Genomic DNA, 23,586 nt, shown 5'->3' on the forward strand with positions numbered 1-23,586 from the left:
CTAGATGGCATGAATCAGTATATAACATAAGTATGTAATATAATATTTCTGACTTCACTATGTGACAAAAAGGTACAAAAAAGGGTTATTCATTTCTCAATGTCAACTGCTTCCTGAAAACACGCAAATCTGTAAAGCCCTCCAACAGTCTACTGTCAAAGCAGGAAAGAAAAATCTCAGACATGTATACATGGATTTTTATATGCCCCATAACTGTTTCATAAATAATATACAGAAAGGGAAGTAAAGTTGAATACTCCTGTCCAAGTACTCTTCAGTCCAAGCAAGAGAGATTCTCCATGACAGATGGAGACAAGACAAGTAGTCATGGACATCTTAGGTCTCAGACTGCACAAAGTTTCTCGACTTTTCCAAGAACATTCAAAGTTTTTTCTCAGAGAAAAATGATTCCTCTTTTTGCATATTCTGAACCCAGTTGGAGAGAAAAGATATATTTTATAGATAAAATAAATGGATAATTCAATGCTGCTTTAATTTCTATTTGTGGTATTAGGGACAACTTTTGTAGCTAGCTGACTCCATAATTTCATGGAATTGGATAGTTGGTCAAGAATAAAAATGGAATCTCTCAGTCTTGGTGAATGTGTTTTTGTAGCTAGAGTTTTCCTGCCTGGCCCACAGTCAGGACAAATCTCTTCTGCCAGTCCCATAGCCGCTCAGACCCAACCAAGTAAACACAGAGTCTTATATTGCTTATGAACTGTATGGTCATGGCAGCCTTCTTGCTAACTGTTCTTAAATCTTAATCCATTTCTATACATCTATACCTTGCCATGTGGCTGGTGGCTTACCTGCGTCTTCACATGCTGCTTATCCTGGCAGCGGCTGGCAGTGTCTCTCTTATTCAGCCTTCCACTTCCCACAATTCTCCTCTCTGTTAGTCCCGCCTATACTTCCTGCCTGGCCACTGGCCAATCAGTGTTTTACTTATTGACCAATCAGAGCAACAGATTTGACATTCAGACCATCCCACAGCATGTTTTCAGGTTCAAATCTTTCTCTACATGCTGTTCCTATATTCATTCATAGAAAAAAAAGCAGTCATATGGTAGGTTAACCTTTTCAAAGATGCAAACATAAAGGCCTGGTGGTACATGAGGAACTGTGTCCAGAGTAATGAGCTAGTTTTAAAAAGGTATAGATTTTAAAGCATCATTCATAATATAAAAGATCTTTAAAAAAAAACACGCCCCTCCTTGGTGGAGGACAGTAAGACAACATGGCCCACCAAATCAACTAAGCAGGACTCATCTAAGCTCACAGAGACTGAAACAGAAACCATGGGACCTGCATGGGTCTGCACCAGGTCCTCTGCATATATGTTAGGGCTGTTAGCTTGGTGTTTTTGTGAACTCCAAATAGCAGGAGCAGCTGTATCTCTGACTCTTCTGTCTGCTCTTGAGACTCTTTTCCTCCCACTGGGTTGCCTTGTCCAGCCTCGATGTGAGAATTTTTGCCTTGTCTTACTGTATCTTGTTTTGGCCTGTTTGGCTATAGTCTTTTGGGAGCCTGCTCTTTTCTGAAGAGGAATCAGTGTGGGAGTGGATCTGGAGGAGAGGGGTATTATGGCGAGGGAAGGAGGAGTGGAGGGAAGGGAAAATGTGGTTGGAATGTACTGTATGAGAGAAGAATCTATTTTCAATTAAAAAAAAATTAAGAAAAACTAATCCCACATATATGTCACTGCTACATTCTATTTTATTTTGTTTTCATGTCATTGCTAGTTGAAACCCATTCGATGAATGCTAAGGTATAAGTAACAAGTCTCCTTCCAACACTGAGAACATGGGCTCTCTCTCTCTCTCTCTCTCTGATGCTCAATGCTTAGGAAGGGGAGAGCTCTTTTGAGAATCGCCCCATAGATGAGGTCTCTACTTAGAGCACTGATGGCAATGTATCTAAGCAGTCGTCTGCCTACGGCCACCGAGTTCTCCATGGGATAGACAAGCAAAGTTTCATAGAAAATTGAAACTCTTTGAGTTTTCTAAGGGTTATTTTAGGTCTTTGGGAGGGTTTATCTTTACCTTTTTTAGCTTTGGTGATGGAAAATAAAATCCTATTCCAGACGTGAACGGGCCAAGAGCATATTTTTAATCTCCCAAGAAGCATACCCTATTTTGTAAGGTATTTGAGTTCCCAAAATTTTTATGTAACAACATTTTGACTTCTCCTGAAAGTAATAAAACATCAAGTTACTTGATGTTCCTGTTATTCAAATCATGTGGTTTCAATGCTTCCCAAATATTGTATTAACTCACACAGACAGGTTTAGGATATCACTCATTTTAAATTGTTTTTGTTAATTTTTCTCTTCTGAGACATCTGCCCTTGCTTTTATCACATTTCTATTATACTGAGTTGACCCAAACCATTGAAAGCATGTGACATCATCCTAATCAAATATATATATGAAAAATTAAACCTTTACGATTTTACATTTATAAGTAAAGAACTGAACATTCCAGTTAATACTGCCAGGGTTCTATGGCATTTCTGCCCGTCTATTTTTCACTAGTTGTTTTGTCTTTTCTTTCCATTTTACTGGGTCCAATATAAAAACATACAAGCCAGCCAATTGACGTCTTAAGTTCAAGTGAGACACAAAGCCAGCACTGAAGCAGATTTGGGGACCTGGAGCACTGCACTATGGTGTCTTTCTAAAAGTGTGCAGCACTCAGCATGGAATGTTATGATTGGATACATTACAGATTTCTAAATTAAAAAAGTAACACAGTTTTCATTCCAATCTTGTTTATGTAAGCCTTCATGTTGCTTCTTGACCTTACCTTTCTCCCCTTTCCTGAGTTCCTCTTCACATTGGGTGTGCAGAAGTGACAACCTGCTTTTATCTTCAACTCTACAGTAGCAAGTCTAAGAGTAAACTCTGGGTCTGATAGAGACTGTCAGAAAAAGAAACCTGAAACTCTACCTGTACCACGCATGTGTGGGAGCCTGCAGAGGCTTCCTAGTGAGAACTTACTCAGGGTCAGAGTCTCTGAGCTTGCTTTACCCAGCAGGGCTGCATAAGAAGATGATTTGACCACAGGCGTGTTTACCAGGTGTTTAGAAGGGTCCACACTTGGCTGTATGGTGTGTTTTGATCTTGCAAGGGGGAGGTCTTTTGCCCCTCCCCTTGGCATTGTCACAAAATGCCCTTTTGAATAAATGAAGGGGTTGTTGGGTATTACCCAGCCCTCCTAAAGCTATCCTGTGTTTCTTCTCATCATCTAGGCCTCTCTTTCTATCTGATATTTCCTCATTCCTCTCTCCTCTACTTAAGAACCCTTCAAAAGGTCGGAGCAGGCTCCCACACATGTGAGCAAGCAGGGAACAACAGAAGAACTCATTCTCATTTTAATTCCAGTAAGGAATTCCCAATTCTAAAGGACAACGGTAATATGCTACTTAATGGGAGAAAAACTATAATGTTCCTCTCCTCTATGTAAGTTTTTTTTTTTTGTTTTTTTTTTTTTTTTCAAGACAGGGTTTCTCTGTGTAGCTTTGCCTTTCTGGAACTACTGGTAGTCAGCTGCTCGAACTCACAGAGATCCGCCTGCCTCTGCCTCCCAAGTGCTGGGATTAAAGGCATGCGCCACCACCGCCCGGCTCTATGTAAGTTTAAATTAGAAAATTTTACATTTCTAATGAAAAAATTTTGTAAACACACATGACAAACTATGGGACTCTCCTTTGGTTGTATCTCCAACATACATATTTTTATTTTGATCCAGTTCTGGGCTTCTCACATGCTAGAGGCATGGTTTACCACTCAAGACTCTCTATACACCACCTTTAATAGAATATCACATAATATTCATAAGAAAGAGTTAATAAGAGATCAGAGGTCTTTATGTTCCTATTATCCTATCTTCAATTGGTTATTTTACTCTAATGGATAAGATTTTTTAAAAAAAACTCAAATGATTATTTGATGTAATTTAACTATTATCATGAACAAACTGTTAGAGCAACCTGCCTACAAAGACCCTGATCCTGCATTCTGTGAGTTTAACCTTACCTCCAAAGATATATTCACTGGTGTGATCAGATTAAGGATGTGGGGACAGAAATATTATTTATGAGATTTTTCTAGGTAGACCCTAAATGCCATCCATGTGTCTCAGGAAAGGGAGGGCAGATGAAGACTCAATACACAGAACTGGAACCTGAGAAGTGGAAACTGATGTACTAAGTCCTCAACTCAAGGAATGCCAGCAGAGGTGAGGGATGAGCTGCCTCAGGGAATACCAGAAGCCAGCAGAGGTGAGGGATGAGCTGCCTCACCAAAAAGGAGAAGCCAGGAGAGGCGAGGGTGAGCTGCCTCAGGGAACACCGGAAGCCTGGAAAGGTGAGGAATGAGCTGCCTCACGGAACACCGGAAGCACAGTTTTGAGGACATTTTGACTTTGACTCAGAACTAGCTTTGAGCTTCTGTCACACTGAGAGTGTGAGGTAGTAAATCCTTGCAGCTGCCTCAGGAAACAAATACAAGTGCAGCTGTTGCCATTTCAGAATACCACACTGAAATTTTAAATTAACAAATATGGTAGAGGCAGCGCCTGGAGAAAAATAAAGGATTCCACTTGAGTATGTTGAAAAGCCTGGGAAGTAGTTTTGAAAGATTTCGATATAGAAAAATGTTTAAAGTGTGAAAACCAAGAAAATGACTAGTCCAAAGGGCAAGTTTACAGTACCATAGATCTTCCAGGAAATAGTTTGCCAAGAATTATCAACAGTACTAAAGTACTTCTCTTCTTTTGTACATTAATTTCTCTACTAAGGCTTAATACCAGGATTTGTCAAAATCAGATCAAAGTCTATGACATTAGATGCTCCAGTACCACTTATCTATAATTTCAAAATCCAGAAATAATCAAACTATCAAGTATAAAAGAGGAAATTAAACAATGTGTTTCTTTAACTTTGTCTTAAACATCTAAGGAAAATTTCCAAAAAAAAAAATTGACCAAAAAAAAAAAAAAAAAAGAGTTGTGCTTTGTAAAAAGGATCAAATAAAGAGTATGTATGCTAGTGTTTTTAATTCTTATTTAAAATGCAATGGGAAAAAAGAGACACATGAAGCATTATAGCTGGCATTTTCTTACAATTCTTTGAGTAGTTTTCTAAGACATACCAGCCACTTTGGGTAGGGGTGGGAGGATTCTATAAAAGCGGCAAGTTGACAGATACACAAGTTTTCTCAGTGTCTGGAAGATATAAGAACAACATCTTACTGCCTAGAACTCTGAGTTGTCTTCATGTACCACATTATCAATAGTGACGTTCAATGTCCACTGATCACACAGAAACAGATATTACTAGCATTAGCTTACAACTGGAAGCATCCAAAACACTTCAAATCACCTTTCATAAGCAGGAAGAATGGGGATGAAATCCAAGAAAAGTGATTCCAGCCTGGAACTTCAATGCCTCTGTCATGGTGATGAGGTAACCTGAAAGCCCAGGGGAACCATGGGCCATGGGTACAGCTTCCTATCTGCAAGCTGAAGAGAGCAATGATACAGCTTGAAACCCACTCTGTCCAGCTAATATTTAAGTCTGCACAGCCCATCAGGTTAAATGTCTCAGGTTTTCCTCCAATACTTCAAGATTCATGACTAGACTAAGGTACTGGATAAAGCAGACTTCCATAAATACTGCCTATTATATAAACATACTCAAGATCATCTTTAAAATCAGTGCCACCTATTTATCTCACTTCTCTTCATTCAGCATACAGCTGATACTAACTAACTTAATATGGTTTTAGCTTGGGCAACTAATTGTTTTGCAGAATATTCTAATATTCTAAAAGTCAGCAATTTTCTGCAAACATGCTTATGGCTTTAATTCCCCTTATAAGGAAAAAAAAAAAGAATAACTCCTACAAAGCTCTAGCAATTTAAAATCCACAAAACCTTTTTTCTACTTAGGATTATAACATGAACTCATGAGCAGCCTATGTGTGCAAACTTACCTCATGAAGTACTTTTGCACTTGAGAAGTTTCTAGTGTGAGTATAATCAAAGAAAGTATACAAGTATTTCATGAAGAAAAGTCATGACCAAATTAGGACTAATTTTTAGCTTTCACATTTGAACAGAACAAATTCGGGACATCAAAGGATTAGATACATGGAATCACCTCTCAAGTGCAAAATGAGAAGTCTCCATTCCCAAAACATTCCTCTGTTCCAGAACAGATACTTTCTGTACCAGATATTCTGATAGCCAAGTCTTGATTTAATTGCCCCGAATAGTGAGAAGTCATGGACTACACATGCAAAATTTAGTATTACTAATTTGATACATTACATCAACTTCAATAAGAGCAACAGGAAAATTAACATTTATAAATATTTTGCAAACACCAAGGAAAAAAAAGTAGTATTCACTTTTATCCCCTGAGCTGGAAATAACGAATATGTCTTTATAAATCTCTAAAGAGCTTTTACCTTTGATTGCAGGACTGAATGTAAAGAAAATCTCTAGATGAAGAGGGTTTGTAACTGTTGTCCTTGTTAGAGAATTGCAAGTCCCATCTAAGAAGTTATACTGGTAAACATGGTCACAAAAAGCATTCTGACAAATATATTTGGGTCACCAAAAGATGCAATTCAAGTGTCAATAAGCAGTTTATAGGGATATCCCACAAATAGCCACAGTGTATTTTCTCACCTTATATGATTTACATGCTGGCATAACATTTAACATTAAAGCACATAGTATAATCAATTTTGTAAATTTTAGAATGCTCACAGGATGGCTGAAGGATTGCTTTGAAGTAGCACATGTTTGAATTTAACCAATGGATTGTGTCTAATATCTCAAAAATTAAAATAATCTGACTTGATCCAACACTTCCATGGATCAACTTCTGAAAGATTCTGAACATATGATTTAATAACAGAGCTGACTTGCTAGAGACTAAATCTTCTTCATGAATTGATTTTTAGAATGGGTATGTTTGTCTAAAAAATCTTTGTATTTGTTTAAAAACTACAGACCAAGCATTTAAATTCTCTCATAGATTATAAATCAAAGAAAATTGAAGGCAGCTATATAAACAGATCGCTGCCTGCATCTGTTGTATAGACACAATGATCTCTAATGTGGAGCATTTAGCCTGTTCACCTCTCAGCTGCCATCTTTGAATAAACATGTCTTAAAGCACCATCAATCTAAGCAATGTGGGGCATTTTCCTTTCAAGAACAAAGACATTTTCAACTTTGGATTAGATGTACAACTGTAAAACCAAGCAGAAAAAGGAATCTTGTGATACAGGTTTATGTTAAATGTTGAACATGATACTACCAAGCTTTCCCGAGGAGAAGATGCCTTCAAGAACTTGGGGTATTCATTTTAACTGTTTTTGTTCCCACTGTTATTACTCTGTATCATGGTACTTGCAGAAAAACTTTTCTGCCTAATACTTGGAGAACCTGTAGGAAGAAATTAGTTTCACTGTGAATAAAAAAAGTCCAGTTATTATCAAAAGAGTACACTTTGTTTCTACAACGACTTTAAAAGCAGGCAAATGCAGAAAGGACAAAAATGAAAAAATCATTAGTGTAGAAGAGTTGGTTCTTTCAGAATCTGATGACCAAGATGATCATGTTAAAGATAGTTAAAGATTAAAATAAGGATTTAACAGTACAGAAAAATGCATGTTCATTTTTATGAAGATTTTTAGACTGTTCTACTAGGGCCAATATGTAAAACAAGTACTGTTGAAAGGAATATCTTAGGAGAATCAATACTTAAAAAATAAAATAAGGGGTCAAGTTGAATAGGACTCGGACCACATTTCCTGAGACTATGGAAATTTCCACATAAATTCCAACAAGGGCTCCCTCACTCCTCACCCTCACTTCCTCATGGTACTGTCTGCCATAATGGATGTTTGTTGAGGGAAAATAGGGTGGAGAAACGGGTTATAAATGCTTACGATTGAAGAAAAGCTGCTCTGTGCCAGTGCACTGGAAAACTATTTCACAACAGTCGGTCTATGCGAAAATGCTAACCCCTGACGTGTTGCCAAGGTCACAGAGACCGGGTGATGCCACACACAATGAATGCCACCTGAGTATGTGTAAAGAGAATGTGTGGAGAGGGCTATTTTTACATAACACATCTCACTGAGAATCAGGAAAAGAAAATGCAGAGTAGATTGTTTTTGTTTTGTTTTTTTCTTTTACATAATTTCATTTCATGATCCTTTTTGTGGGCATACTAAAATATTAGCAGTGTCCTGCTTATGAATGTATGTGATCCCTTCTAGGTAGGTCCTGGCAGCATAGTCTTTAGGTGAAATTTGAGAACAACACTACCATTCCAAATTCAATTTGAATAACTACATTATCACAAGGTTCTCAGGAATAGCCAAAGACAACAAATGTGAACTGTTTACCTTGAGTGGCACATGTCTGTCACCCTGTTCAGACAGCTACATGGCGGTGGGCTCCTGCCACCATTCTGTTTCCATTAGTGCCTCCCATGTACACTCCACCTTCTACTGCTGTTTCTCAGAGCGCCATTTTACAAGAATGGAAATGCACCAAGGAAATTTTCTTGAAGTGAGACTCCAGCTATAAAACAAGTGAACCAATTTCCTGAGACCTGAATAAAGAACATTTCTTTCTCACTGATTAGAGAAATCCAATTTCAATCTCTGTTTATATAAGACTCGGCACTCTTTACTAGCATCATAGTGAAATATGGTTCTTGAACTTAGGAAATAACAACAAAAATAAGATGCTGTATTTTCTCAACTAGCAAATGCACTGACTTCTTCACAGGAAGCCCCCACACAACCTGGTAAAGACTCCACTTCTTACATGTGTCCTCCTCACATATTTAAAGGGCATTGGGATGAAGTCTCATTAAGGACTGAAATGGCCCATTACTACAGACAGAGAGAGCCTGTCTTGGGATTGATGTAAACTTGGTGCAAAGTCCAAAGCCAAAAAGAATGATCCATTTGCAAATTTTCACCTTTTAAGAAAGTAAAAATATTTTTTCAGCCTGGACATGATGACATCTTTTTCTTTTCTAGCCCTTCAAGCTTTAGATTCATTAAAGGGAAAGATTATTGTTTTAAGCATGAATCACATTGCTATATTTTCCTTTTACTAAATTAGCAATAATATCTCAAGAAAAATCAATTTGTTCCTAAAATCATTAATAAGTTTTGGGGGATCATTGTGCTGGCTTCAGTGTTCATATCATCTTACTTTATAAGACTAATATCCCCACTTTCCAGATGAAGAAAGCAAGGCTTAGAACAGAAAACCACATATACTGAAATCTGCACTTAAGAAAAAGTATATTTACATACTGTCAACAGAATGAACCAAAGCATCCACACCTTTATTTAGGGATTTGCCTAATCATTTGGACCTTCAATGAACTACCTCTAGTAATTTATCTACTCAAAAGTTGGCAGACAGATAAAACTGAGAAGATAATCTAAGCTATTTACTCCCTTCACCTCAGATTAACCCTTGTGGGTCTCTCATGGGCTGGTTGAAAACTAATGTCTTCTTCCCCCACTGGTATAAACTCTGCTTCACTGAGTTGTAAAATTTGCTTAAATATTACTTGTGACTAAAGATTATGTTACTTTATTATATGCAGCTTCCAGGATGGTTCCTGCTACATCGTTGATAAATCCTTATGTTCACTAAATGCTTGTTAAAAGAATGCATATGTAAATAAACCATCTCAACTGTGACAGCAGGTAAAACCTCACACATACAATTATTAATACAATCCAAGCCTAATAATTAGGCTTCTCTAACTTTAACATGTATCTGAATCATGAAAAATCTTACAAACTCAGCTATCCTGGAGTGGAAACTGAGACAAATTACATGGGCATTGGTTCCCACACCACCTTCTCACTGGCAGTGATAATCTACAGGGACACAAGAATCTTGTGACTGTTTGGGAATGTGTGTGTTCCTTGGATATTGACCTCCATTCAGATCTGAACCAAACCTCTAGTTATTACACTTGGTAAGGAAAAGTATGTGTTTATATGAATTTCCCCAACATCAGTGTTCTTTCAAAAGAACCATTTTAAAGTTAGTATCTTCAGTCCTAAGGGACAAGAAAAGCAGTAGGGGGACTCATTTTAATATTAATTAAATAAAAAATTAAGTATCAACTATAGCAATTATCACTTATTATAGTTCCCTCCAACCCAGGAAAGCTGGAGTAAATAAAAACAGAATAAAGAAGCAAGCAAGCAAATTATTGTTCAGAAAGGCATCAGGTTTCTGCCCGCCCTGATTAGTGCCAATTTCTGGCTTATGATAAGAATTCTACCAGATCTGATGAGCCCTACATATTAATGAATCTGTACTGGTGTAGAGAACATACAAATGACCTCTTAGCCACTCAAATACTGAATACTTTCATCCCAACATTTCCTTTGTGCTGTGCCAGGGCTGAAATTTGTGGCTACTACTGTTTAGTCCTAAGTTCAGGAATATTGCCATCGCAAAACCACGAGTAACAGAAATACTTGTGTTAACCAAATGATGGAAGCCACTTTAATAATTCTCCATTCCCAGTTACTATTTAAGTACACAGAAAAATTAGCTTTCTGTACACAAGAAAATGGCTGAACTGAGTAGACATCACTGAAACACTGCATTCATTTCCTTGATGGATCATGTTAACAAGCTATTATTACCAGAGCCCAAGCATGCTATCAGCAGAAAAGTACATACCAAACAGGGATGTAACTATTGCATTGAGCCAAGCATTTCTGCTTTATCCCTGAACATGTCGGTGACAGGCTATAAGCTGCATGTAGACTGAGAAAGTGCTGAAAACATTCAACTTACCAAACATGAACAGACAGAATATTAAGTGCCTAGAAAAAGCAATGTATATATATTGAATATTTTAATAAACTTTAAAGAAAACTCTGACAATAAAATAGTAGTACAGGAAAAAACAATTATTCAACTTTTACCCTTAATTTCAAAATGAATAAAAGGCCTAGGAACATACATTAGGTTAAAAAAGACACAACAGTGGTTCTTTTAACACCTCTGCTATAACATGAATTCGAGTTCTACCCATCATGTGATAGTACTTGCAGGGGGAGCCTTTGAGAGGGAACAGGTTTAGATGAGATCCTGAGGGTGGGGCCCTCAGGACAGAGTGAATACCCTTCTCAGAATAAACACTATAGCATCTCTCTCTCTCTCTCTCTCTCTCTCTCTCTCTCTCTCTCTCTCTCTCTCTCTCTCTCTCCCCCCCCCATGTGAATACATAGGGATTAATGGCTGTCTACAAACTACAAAGACAACCTCACCACAACCCAGCCAGTTTGGCATCATGATCTTGGACTTCCAGCTTCCAGAACTGAGAAAACAAATTTCTATTCCTTAAACTACCCCATCTATTTTATTATAGCAACCGAAGAAAAATAATACAATTTCTCTGATTGCTGCCTTTATCTTTATATAATAATCATTCTATATCATAATATGCTCACAGGATTTAAACTACCATAAATGCTTTGATGGTACAGTAAGAGGGCTAGAAGTAGTTGGTAAATATTCATTCTTCAACTGCCAGTTGTTGACAAAAATACAAAAGGGAAAGTGAGAAAAAACACCACAATTATTTTAACAAGTAACTCAGAAATGCACCTTTGGGGTGGGGGCTACCTCATTAGCAATAAGTGCAGACATGCAGACATTCCCCACACAAAACCTCTTTCAGCAGCATCAGAAAAAGAATGCTTTCTGCATGTGTCACTTCTCAGGTCCAAGCCTCTAGCACGCTTCTTGTTATATGCAATTAGCTCCGTGCCAAGATTTAGTACATTTCATAATAAATCCCTTGACCGCATTAACTGTAGGCTTGGCAAACCTGGAAAGGCCTTATTCAAGCAAGCAGAAAACAAGCCACAAACTTATCCCACAGCAAAATGAACTTGCTAGATGCCAACACACAACACATGTCAACAGTTTGCCCTGCCCTCCTCCATTCATCCCTCCCCCTCCATGTGAGGTGGAGAAGGAGACAGAAAAATACAACCTGCCATGTGACTGTGATTAAAGAGCACACAAGAACAAACAAAGCAAGACCCTTGGCTTACTTCTTCCCCTCGGCTTCATCTTGCTACTAGCTCATTCTCCCACTCCCTCACCCCCACCCAGAACCTAAAGTCACTTCACAGATGAGAAGCAGCGTGGACCCTCATTTAAACAGTAACCATCTGTTGCTGGCAGGAGGACCATGGCTCCTTCTCAGGTTTCCAGCTTTGGAACACGAAGGCTGGGGTGCATTACGGTGGCTGTGTGGGAAACAGTCTCTGCACAGCATTAATAAGTGCTTCCTCTCCTCATGCCAAGGCAGAGAATCAGACCTTTGAGTCCTTTCAATGATCACTGTTAGTGAAAATAATCAGAACAATAGCCCTGTTGGGGGTTGACTTCCTGTTGCACAAAGTTCGATTTCAAACTTGTTTTTATTTGGTTAATTAGAAATTCTAATCTTTATCTGGGAAATGCCTTGAGAAGGTTAAAAAAATCATTAATTTTAGGTATCTTAGATTATGATATACTGACATCAATAAAGAATTTTTAATCACAAGTAAATTAAAATGAATATAAAAGGAAAGGGGTAACATATCTTTATTAAAACTTACTAAGTCCCCTTTTGCATAATACATTTCAAATACCACCACTGTGCTATGTACAATAAAGATACCTTGGGCTATTTCTCCCAGGCCCCACGCAAGAGACTTCTGGTATTGGCATACCTAACAGGTTAATATTATACATCTTTTCCAAAGATCTGATATGTACCTACAACAAGAATGAAAAGACTCCTAAAGCCTATACTTAATCTCTTTAAAAGCTATTCCACCAAAAAGGAAGAAAGAAAATAATTAAAGAGGGTGGGAGTAGCAATACAGTTCAGTCAGTAATAACACTGCAAGGGCCTTACCCCTGGCTTTGATCCCCAAAATCCACAAAGGAGGATGGAGAGAACTGAACCCACAAAGTTGGTGGATGCACAGGTCTACCTGCTGAGCTATAAGAAAATGTGTGGCTGACTTTTGTTTTTCAGAATCCGAAGATTAGTCCCACCCATTTTCTCCTTTACTGTCTGTTAGTCTGGTTTCTGATACTCGAACAAATGTCTGAGATAATTCACTTAACAGAGGGTGAAAGTTTGACAGGTTTGCTCCCATGGCCTGTAGGGCTGGGGCTGAGGATGAGAAGTTCATTTGAGGAGCATGTAGAGAACAAGTTGTCCACCTCCTGGCACTCAAAAAGCAAAAAGGAGAGAGAATCAGAGGCTAGGGTTCCATGGTTCCCTTTGCAGGAAGGGGCCCAGCATCTACAACCTCCCAGTAGGTCCTGCTACTCCACGTAGCACCAATCTGAGCAGTAAGCCTGTAACTCATGGGCCCTGATAGAACAATTCTGGGTTAACACTGTCCAAATGCCAAGAATTCTCCTTCCCTTCTTCTCTCTCTTTGTCCTCTCATAGGAAGGTCTGCATTTGTAAGGCTAGCACAGTAAATTGTTGGTATGTTTCCTAATGATACCTTCAAATCTTTCCTCATACTCTAATCTCCATCTGCCCAGTTTCTTTTCCAGTGTTTTCTGAGTTTGGTCACATGACCTGTGTTGTGCTCACTACAGTGCTTCCTTATATTCTGGCCTGTCTCTCCTCCCCACCACTTCCAATCTGTGTATCCACTGTAGCCCTCTGTCAGCATGATGGGACGGGAAGAAGGGCTCAAAGGTATTATAATAATGGTATTCTGCGTCTCTTGTGATGGTAAGGGAACTTTTACACTAAAATGTTTTCAATATAATTTTCTATCATATCATTTTTTTAAGTTACTTGGTACAAACCTGGCACTGACATTATCTATTTGGAAAGTATGTACTTAATTTTCAAAAACAATAACAATGACTTTGTGTGCTCAACTATGTAGTGTATAATATAGAGCACAAAGCCATTATATCTAATGGCTGCAGCTCAAATCGCCAACATGCTTACTGATGTTGGTCAATCAATAACAGAGACAATCACATTCGAATCTACTGTAAGCTCCATTTGTTAACCTTTACCTTCTAATTCAACTAATTTTAAATTTATTTTAAATTTTTAAACTAGGCTTTGGAGCGCATAAAATTTAGAATTTTTGTATCTCTTAGATACAAAATCCCTTACCAAATCACAGAGACCTTTTTTAAGATCCCTAGAATCTTTTTTTCATCTTTGACAGATAGGCTGGTAATTTTTTTTTCTTTTTCCTTTTAACCACTCGAGGACTTAGATTTTAGGCACTGAACTTAGGAACATCATATACCAGTTATTTTTCTTTATGAGATGCAACATATTTGTCTTTGAACAAAAAAGTACAGTGCATTTATGATTATTGTGATTATAGATATATGTAAATCCATTTGCAGTGTGTTTCTTTGTGCTCTGTTCCTTAAACTTAACCCGCTCTGTACAGAAAGCATCGTCTCCTGTATAACCTTCCCCTTGAATACATTTCTGGAGCTGTGTCACCAGAGCTCAGTCAATACAGGATTCTCTTTTATTCTGGACCAGTCATTTTTTAATATTTGGCCTCTAAAAATTTCCCTTGGTGTCTTTTCAGCTCAGTGATACATTTAAAATTACATTTAATATTAATTTGACCTTTTACTTTATATGTTTTCAATCCTAGAAAACATTTTTACAACTCATTCTACATAAGGTCAAAAATCTAAGCTGTGTTCTTTTTTATGTATATAAATTGAATAATTCCTGCACACACTATGAAACAGTCAGGCTCTTTCCCTGGTTATAAATGTGATCTCTATTTAAAAACAAACATATACTGTCTTTCTCCATTATAATTATTAAAACAATTCAGAGTAAAAAAAAAATATTCAATCTCTACTATTTTATGCCCTTGTTGGGAATGAAGATCTCCTTAAATGCTTATAAACATCAATAATTATGGCTTTTGAAATAAAGCAATAGCTTCAATTTGATGGGTTTGCTGGGTTCTTTTAGAGACTGAGTGGAAAAAGCCACAACAGCTGGGTGTCGTCTCAGTTCTCTGTTGGGTTCACTCGAGCATGTTCAGCAAAGTACAGGCTGCTGAGTCAGCAAACCTGCAGCAGGGCCTCTTAGAGGACTTTGGGTCAGCTGGCTGGTGGCTCCTGTTAAAGTTGACCTCAAATGGGTGAACTTGACTCTGCTCCAGCGGGCTGTTCACCTGATATCAGGCTAGCCTGTCCTTGTTCTTACTCGTAGCAGGGTTTCAAAAGGAGGAGAGTGGGGGGAAGCTCTAGATGCCTAGGAACTGGACAACATCACTTCTGCCGATCACAAGACAAACTCTCATTCAAGGGCTGGGGAACATACCACACCCTAATAGAGATCCAAGCAATCCTGCAGAAAGTTGAGACTGAAGGCCGAACTGGTTTTGCCAATGCCACAATATGTATGTATGAAACTTACATTTGCAGTATTGTTTCACAAAATTTCACTGTCTTTGTGAACATTCTGTAACACCTAAATAACTTTAGTTGGAATATCGGAAACCCCAGTAGAGTGATGGTAACTCTTATCCAATTGAAGGAGATGCTACAGTGAAGTAATTTGAAGTCAATTTCTTACACAAACTAAGAACATTAAGTAGTTTGCCAAAACTTCATCCCAGGGGTAAGTTAGTCTATCAAGGCTTTAACTAAATAGCTTCATTTCAAATGCATCCAATGTGTTGACATTATCTCTAGTCCTGCAACAAGGAACACAGGTAAGTATCTGTCCTTGCCCATGTTTGTTAAGCTACAATGTGTGTGTGTGTGTGTGTAATTATTCTCTATTTTAAAATAATTCCACCTATTACCCCAAATGCTCTATTACATCAGTGTGATGAATTAGAAGTTTGCAAGTTTAAATTTTTAATCACTAAATTTGAGAAGCAATCAAAAAATAAACTTGTTACAATCATGACATTGAGGCAAAAATATTTTATACAGAAAAAAATCCATGTAAATACACATCCTATATTCTGCACCTTATATTTTTTTCTGTATTTTATATGTAAATTGAGCAAACCTAACCAATAATTTTATATCTATTTTCCACCCACCTTCTAGTTATATAATGTATTTATGAAATACAAAAAGATTATACAAAATATAAGAGGTGCCTACCTATAATGTAATTATATACTTATATTACATCTAATAATATTATGACATATATATTAAGGAATATACTAAACATTGCAATCACCATTACAGTAATTATATAGTATTAGTACATGTGTTATAAAATATCGTACCTGTGGATAAAAACTAAGTTATTAATAAGCTGATCATTTTGCATGAACAATCTTTGTGAAAATAGGAAGAATGTAAGCAAGAGACAAATAAGCATTACGTCAACATGCAAAAGATCCCCTGGGGAAGGAGTTGTCACTGCTGCACTGATTGGCAGCAGAGATAGAAAATGAAAACACCTGGAGGTGTGATGAAGTGCAAAACATTCTGTCCTATCATGTTTTAATAGATGCCTCACAGACTCTGACAAAGTCAGGGACCAGAAAATTCACACACATACAAATACAGTATGTGATTTCACAGCCTACCACCACTCTGTCACAAAAAGCTACCAAAAAATTCACAGTCGCTTTTTGAATCAAGGAGCTGTGGATTGAAGTCTGGCTGAGGATGTTCCCCTAGTGAGGACAATACTTTCAATAACTCTGCAGTTCTTCAACAAAAAGGAAAAAGAAGGAAAATCAGTAGCAAAAGAGAAGGAAAACTAAGATTTGGGGACATCTTATACAGTGTGACCCAGAGACTGTGGCAGGGAGCAATCTCCCTCTTTCATAATCCTTCCATGAGAAAGTTTGGACCTTAGCTGTAAGTATCTCTGAAGGTACATTATCCATTTAATTTGTAGTAGGTACCAAAATACAAGAAAATAGTATTTGCAACCATAGTTCTATATTTATCACTATCACATCGGGTAAATGCTTTTTGGAAACCCAGTTATTTTTACCTTTGCCTCAAGATCGTAAAGGAGGTCTGAAGAATGCCATGTGAAAATTATACATGGTTGTGCTAACTTGCTTTTCGGTTGCTGTGATACACATTACGACCAAAGGCAACTAGGGATATAAAGATTCATTTTAACTTAAAGGTTACAGTCCATCATCAAGGTAAGACAGACAAAAGCTCAAAGAGGAACTACAACAGAAACCACCAGAGGAACATTGCTTACTGGCTCACTCTCTGGTTCTCTCATCATCTAGCATTTTATGCAGCCCAGGACCGACGCATAGGGATGGTACTGCCCACAGTGGGCTAAGTCCTTATTCAACAATCATTAATCAAGACAATTCCACATAGATATGACCATAGGCTAATCTGATGTAAGCAATCTCCCAACTAGGCTTGCTCAAATGACTCTAAGCTGTATCCAGTTGACAGCTGTAGCTAAGACAACAATGTAGCTTTGAAAACCACTCTTGAGTCAGCAATGTAACCACAGTCCATCTCTACCCTACCTTTTCTAGACTGAGTATCCTGGACCAAGTATACAAACCCTGATATTTTCATTTCCCTAATCTCTAAAATCAGGGCTATGAAATCACTTTCCTTTGGAGCACTGTAGAAGGTGGATAAAACAGTATGCTGAGTGTTTAGTGCAGCACCTGACAAGTACAGGTCTGCAGAAACAAGCAGTAATAATGACAGCATAGAAAGGCCAAGGGCGATTTGCCAGCCATTTCTACTGCCAATTCCCTGATGAAGAAGGCAAGACTTCTTGTTTAAAGCAGGCATATGTCTGTTTTCTTACGGAAACCTAAAATATACTTGGTGAAAGAACAGTCTATACGTCCTGAAGTTAAAAAGAAATACAGAATCCCACCATGTTTCCATTCACATGCTATTAAACATATCTTCTTTCATGGAAAGGGAGACAAAGCCATTCTGAAATTTAACTGATGGAAAAAATATTATTTCTCCAAAGCTTCCTTGGGAAGAAAACAGTGGAGGATAGCAACATGGGAGCCGTTTTCATACCAGTATCCAAACCTGAGCATCCATTAAATTCACCACACAGCTTCTTGGCAAGATACAGCCTGGAGCTGAGCCACTGTCTAGTGAAGGAAATACACTTTTCAAAGCCTCACAAATTCAGTCAGATGAACAGCCAGGCTTAAGCCACTGACTTATCCTTTAGAGTAAGACATTTATTTTCTTCTCACTTACTTAACCCCCATCATACATCAGCCTGTTTTACAAAAATTACTTTTAGAGCTGGAATCTCCTGAAGCCAGCATTCAAGGTATCACCCATTGCCACATTTCCCTCTTGAAGTAAGGGTCAAAACTTCCCTAGACACTGCAGGCCTGGACACTGCACCCAACTTTTCTCACTACCAAATCCTCATATGGTATTCTTTCCATCTTTGAACCACTAAAGTGAGACTTTGTTGTTTCTAAGAATTTGTTACAAGACCATTTTAATTCTTTGTTTTGAAGGCAAATTGTTCTGCCTTGAGCAGCCATACATTTGAAAGTATTCTTATATTCTGCTAGCTCTTGAATAAAAATAAATAAAAGATATATGATGTGCAGCTAACTTTAGAAGTGTCTTTCCTGCTGGGAAAATTCTGTTTTAGTAAATGAGAAATGCACATAACTTAAATAGAATTTAAATATTTCTCTAAAAGTCCAAGTACACTGACACAATCATATTATTTACTGTTTTTGCAATATTATAAAATAAGATAATTATCTTCCAGATACATTCATTACTCTTAGGCACTGGATCAATACCATAAACAGTAAATACCAAAAACATAAATCCAAAACAATGAAATGTAACCTAAGAACTCTAAATAATCCTCATGCTGGCTAGTTTTATGTCAACTTGACACAGGCTAAAGTCACTTGGGAAGAGGGAACCTCAACTGAGAAAATACCCCCATCAGATGGACCTGTGCGTGCCCCTGTGATGCATTTTCTTAATTAGCGGTTGATATAAGAGAGCCCAACCTCTGGGGGGGGGGGTGCCATCCCTAGGCTAGTGGTCCTGTGTGTGACAAGAAGGCTGAACACAGCATGGAAGCAAGCCAGTAAGTGGCATTTCTCCATGACCTCTGCATTGGTTCCTCCCTTGAGTTCCTGCCATGACTTCCCTGAATGATGGACTACAGGCAGATAGGTGAACCAAACCCTTTCCTTCTTCTTGGTTACAGCATTTTATCACAACTGTAGAAAACGTAACCAAGACAATCCCAACAACAAGAATAACTACAACACTATCAGACTTTATATTTAAAACTAACTTTTCATGATCTAATACAGCCTTGCCCACATGTAGAAAGGCTTTAAAATATACTTTGAGCTAAGGTTACGCAAAAATGATTTCCCAAAATGTTGGCCTAAGCTTATAATTATGGAAAAGTCTGATTACAGATCTTCTGACCAATAATCAGATGAATATAATCACTGAGTAACAGAGGAAGTAATCAATATTATTTATTTGATTAAACTAAATTTAAAAAAATTGAATACATCCAATGTTTTTCATAATGCTTTCCATTGATAACATTTATATTCAAGGCATTTTTTAAAATTTTATAATTTGATTTAATTTTACATATCAGCCACGGATTCCCCTGTCCTCCCTCCTCCCGCCCCCCTCCCCCACCCACCCCCCAGCCCACCCCTCATTCCCATCTCCTCCAGGGCAAGGACTCCCCTGTGGACTCAGCTCAACCTGGTAGATCCAGTCCAGGCAGGTCCAGTGCCCTCCTCCCAGGCTGAGCAAAGTGTCCCTGCATAGGCCCCAAGTTCCAAACAGCCAGCTCATGCACTAAGGACAGGTCCCGCTCCCACTGCCTGGGTGCCTCCCAAACAGTTCAAGCTAATCAACTGTCGCACTTATCCAGAGGGCCTGATCCAGTTGTGGGCTCCTCAGCTATTGGTTCATAGCTCATGTGTTTCCACTAGTTTGGCTATTTGTCCCTGTGCATTTTCCAATCTTGATCTCAACAATTCTCACTCATACAATACAGCCACTTTGGAAATCAATATGGCACTTTCTTAGAAAATTGGGAATCAATCTCACCCAAGACCCAGCTATACCACTCTTATATACCCAAGGAAAGCTTAATCATACCACAAGGGCACATGCTCAGCTATGTTCATTTCAGCATTGTTTGTAATAGCAAGAACCTGGAAACCACCTAGATGCCCTTCAACTGAAGAATGGATAAAAAAAATGTGGTGCATATACACAATGGAGTACTACTCAGCAGAGAAAAACAATGACATCATGAGGTTTGCAGGTAAATGGATGGATCTAGAAAATGTCATCCTGAGTTAGGTAATCCAGACTCAGAAAGACAAATATGGTATGTACTCACTCATAGGAGAATACTAGATGTAAAACAAAGGATGACTAGAACAACTCTAGGGAGGCTACCTAGAAAACAGGACCCTAAGAAAGACACAGGGATCTCCCAATGACAGAGAAACGGATGAGATCTACATGAACAACCTGGACGTGAGGGGGGTTAATGAAGGGCAAGGGTCAAGGGAAAGAGAGCTTAGGGGAGTGGGAGATCCCAGCTGGATTAAGAACAGCTCCCAAAAAAATAACAGTAGGAGCCATAAACTAAATTATTTCTACATTCTTACTTAAAATTATGCACCCAGGGGCTGGAAGGATGGATCAGCGGTTAGGACCACTTGCTGCTCTTGTAGAGGACCCGGGTTCAGTGCCTAACACCCACATGGAGAATCACAACCATGTGTTAACTCCAGTTCCAGGGAATGCAATGCCTCTTCTGGGCTCCATAGGAACCGGGCATGTATGTGGTGCACATGCATACATGCAGAGTAACACCCATACACATAAAATAAAATTCAATCATTTTTATTTAAAAAGTATATAACCAGGGAACTGGAAGATGGCTTAACAATTAAGAGCAATGGTTGCTCTTCCAGAAGACCCAAGTTCGATTTCTACCACCCATATGGCAGCCAACAACTATCTGTAACTCCAGTTCTAGGGTACCCATCACCCTCTTCTAGACTCCATGTGCACTGTACACACATGGTACACAAACAAAGGGCCACCATCTATATATATAAGTAAAATGATAAATATCTTAAATGTATGTAACCAACATTTCTTGCAGTCATTTTAAAAATTAAAAGCTTTGATAAATATGTACAAGTATCACTCAAAAACTTTCCTGAGTATATTTACTTTGATTTAAAGGTTTAAAAAAGTGAATCTAAAGGGCAAAGGTACATTAAAATGCATAGTTTTTGCCAGGAATGATGGTTCATGCCTTTAATCTCAGCACTTGAGAAAAAGAGGCAGGTGGAGTTTGAAGCCAGACTGATCTAGAGAGTGAGTTCCAGGACAGCCAGGGCTATATAAAGAAACCCTGTCTCATAAACAAACAAACAAAAATAAAAAATTTTAAATGCATAGTTTTAATTTTTCTTGTTCTTCTTCATTTCTTGTTGGAACAGATATAAAAAAACAAAGTATTAGAGATCATTATTATGAGCCAGTTCACCTTGCAGCATTCACATAAAACAAGCATCAATAGAGTCAATCAGTATGCTCCTGATCTATTGTCCTTATTTATATTCCTCTTAATTAAATATAAACTGGTTTAATCTCACTGAAGCACCTAGGAATTTTTTTCTATTAATTTTTGGTCATCTTTAGATTTTACTTATCTACTAATCCTCTCCCCCCCCCCAAAAAAAATCAAGTAATCCCTCTAAATTGACTCATAAAAATCTGGCATCCTGATTCTTAAATATTTTTAGTTTACATGCAGTGATCTTTTCCTATATTACATTGTATGAATTTGTTCACGTGTGGTATAGTCCCTTGAAAACTGTGAGATTTATGTCTGAAGCCCTCTAGAGCATTTTATTTCCTTTCTCAACTAGGGTTATAACTTAGGGAGTCGCCCCCCTATGGCTACCTTTGTTACAAAAAGGACAAATGCAAGGGACAATGTTTTCAATAGTTAATTTTGTTTATTTTATTTTATATGTATGGATATTTTAACTGCATGTGTGTCTGGTGCCCAGAAGGAGTCAGATCCCCTGGAACTGGAGTTAGATAGTCATGAGGTACCATCTGGGTGCTGGGAGTTGAACCCAAGTCCTCTCAAGTAGCAGCAAGGACTCTTAACCACTAAACCTTCTCTTCAGTCCTTTTGAAATGTGTAGGCCAAATTCACGCTCCTCCTGACTCCACCTCTTCAGCATAGCCTATTGATGATGTCATAGCCAGCATGAAGCATGTGCCACCCACTTCACACTTCCTTCTAAAATTAGTGAAGCCATTGGAACCATCAGCCTTAAAAGAGTGGTGGAATAAGTTTTTATGAAAGCAGAGTAATTTTGTAATCTAGTTTGTTCTTACCTGAAAAATGTTGTCAAAATGAAGTCATCAATATTGGAGAAAAGTCATGACTGAGTGTGTAAATGTTTGTGGAACAGACTAAGTGTGTAAGCCAACATTACAAGGGAAAGAAATGAGCTTGCTCCTTGCAGAACAAACCCACGTCTACTCTGTCACATTGATATACACCAGTTTTCCTTATCTTGTGTACTTTTGGTGATAATTAGAGCAACAATCACACATTCACTCATTGTATAAATTGTATCTTTCTCTTGATTTCAGCAGACCATAAAGTAAATATCAAAAAGCAATAATGTCACCTACCAAGCATCCCAAACTCTTTAATAATTACCATGACTTTACCTTTATCAGCAAGGCATTGAATGATCCTCACTTCCTTTCACATCTAACGAGTACCTTGAACTCCAGCCTGTCAACAGAGGATTAAAAAATTGAGTTTCTATTTGCTTTAATCTGTTGACTTGCAGAAAGTCATTTACTAGTACATCTGCAGAAGGAACAGAAAAGTAGACACACACCATGAACCTTGACATTCTTCCCTAATCCTTTTGTATAGGAAAGCATACTTTATCAACACAACAGACACCACATGTTGTTTTCTTTCTGAAAAACAACATGAAGTCTAAGTGGACTTGCAAATCCTGGATGCTTTAATATGAGGTATTATGTAATGAAAATAGCACAGATTTGTGAATACATATATAAACCACATATTATCCACAATATTTTCTAACCAAATTTATTTAAGCTTAAATATATATACTTGTTTAAATATATATATTATATATAAAAAACATATATTGAATATATTAAACAAATATACATGGGAATGTATGAGTATGTGTATTTATGTATATATCTGTTTGTGTATGTATCATATTTTCACAGCCTTTGAGTATTCACAATAAATTAATACATTTTCTAATAAACTATATAAACCACAATTAGATCTTGATTGGATAAGAAACATGTTTTTCTGTGTATTCATATAATCCATGTTTTTCTATGTTTTTAAAACTTAAGAGAATAAAGTGAATAATAAATATAATAAACTGATGAATAAATATTATAAATAAAAATAAATAATAAAATG

The 23,586-nt window shown here is 37.7% G+C and overlaps 1 protein-coding gene across 1 annotated transcript in view; it reads right to left on the minus strand.

Moving 5' to 3' along the window:
* Bmpr1b (bone morphogenetic protein receptor type 1B) overlaps nucleotides 1-22,919 on the minus strand; it is a 238,742-nt gene extending 215,823 nt beyond the window's left edge. The window contains exon 1 of the mRNA XM_028855394.2: nucleotides 22,836-22,919. The gene's annotated coding sequence lies outside the window, so the exon portion shown is untranslated. The remainder of the gene's footprint in view (nucleotides 1-22,835) is intronic.
* Nucleotides 22,920-23,586: the final 667 nt, after the last annotated feature.

This window comes from Peromyscus leucopus, chromosome 6 (assembly GCF_004664715.2).
Source record: "Peromyscus leucopus breed LL Stock chromosome 6, UCI_PerLeu_2.1, whole genome shotgun sequence".
In the NCBI taxonomy this organism is placed as follows: domain Eukaryota; kingdom Metazoa; phylum Chordata; class Mammalia; order Rodentia; family Cricetidae; genus Peromyscus; species Peromyscus leucopus.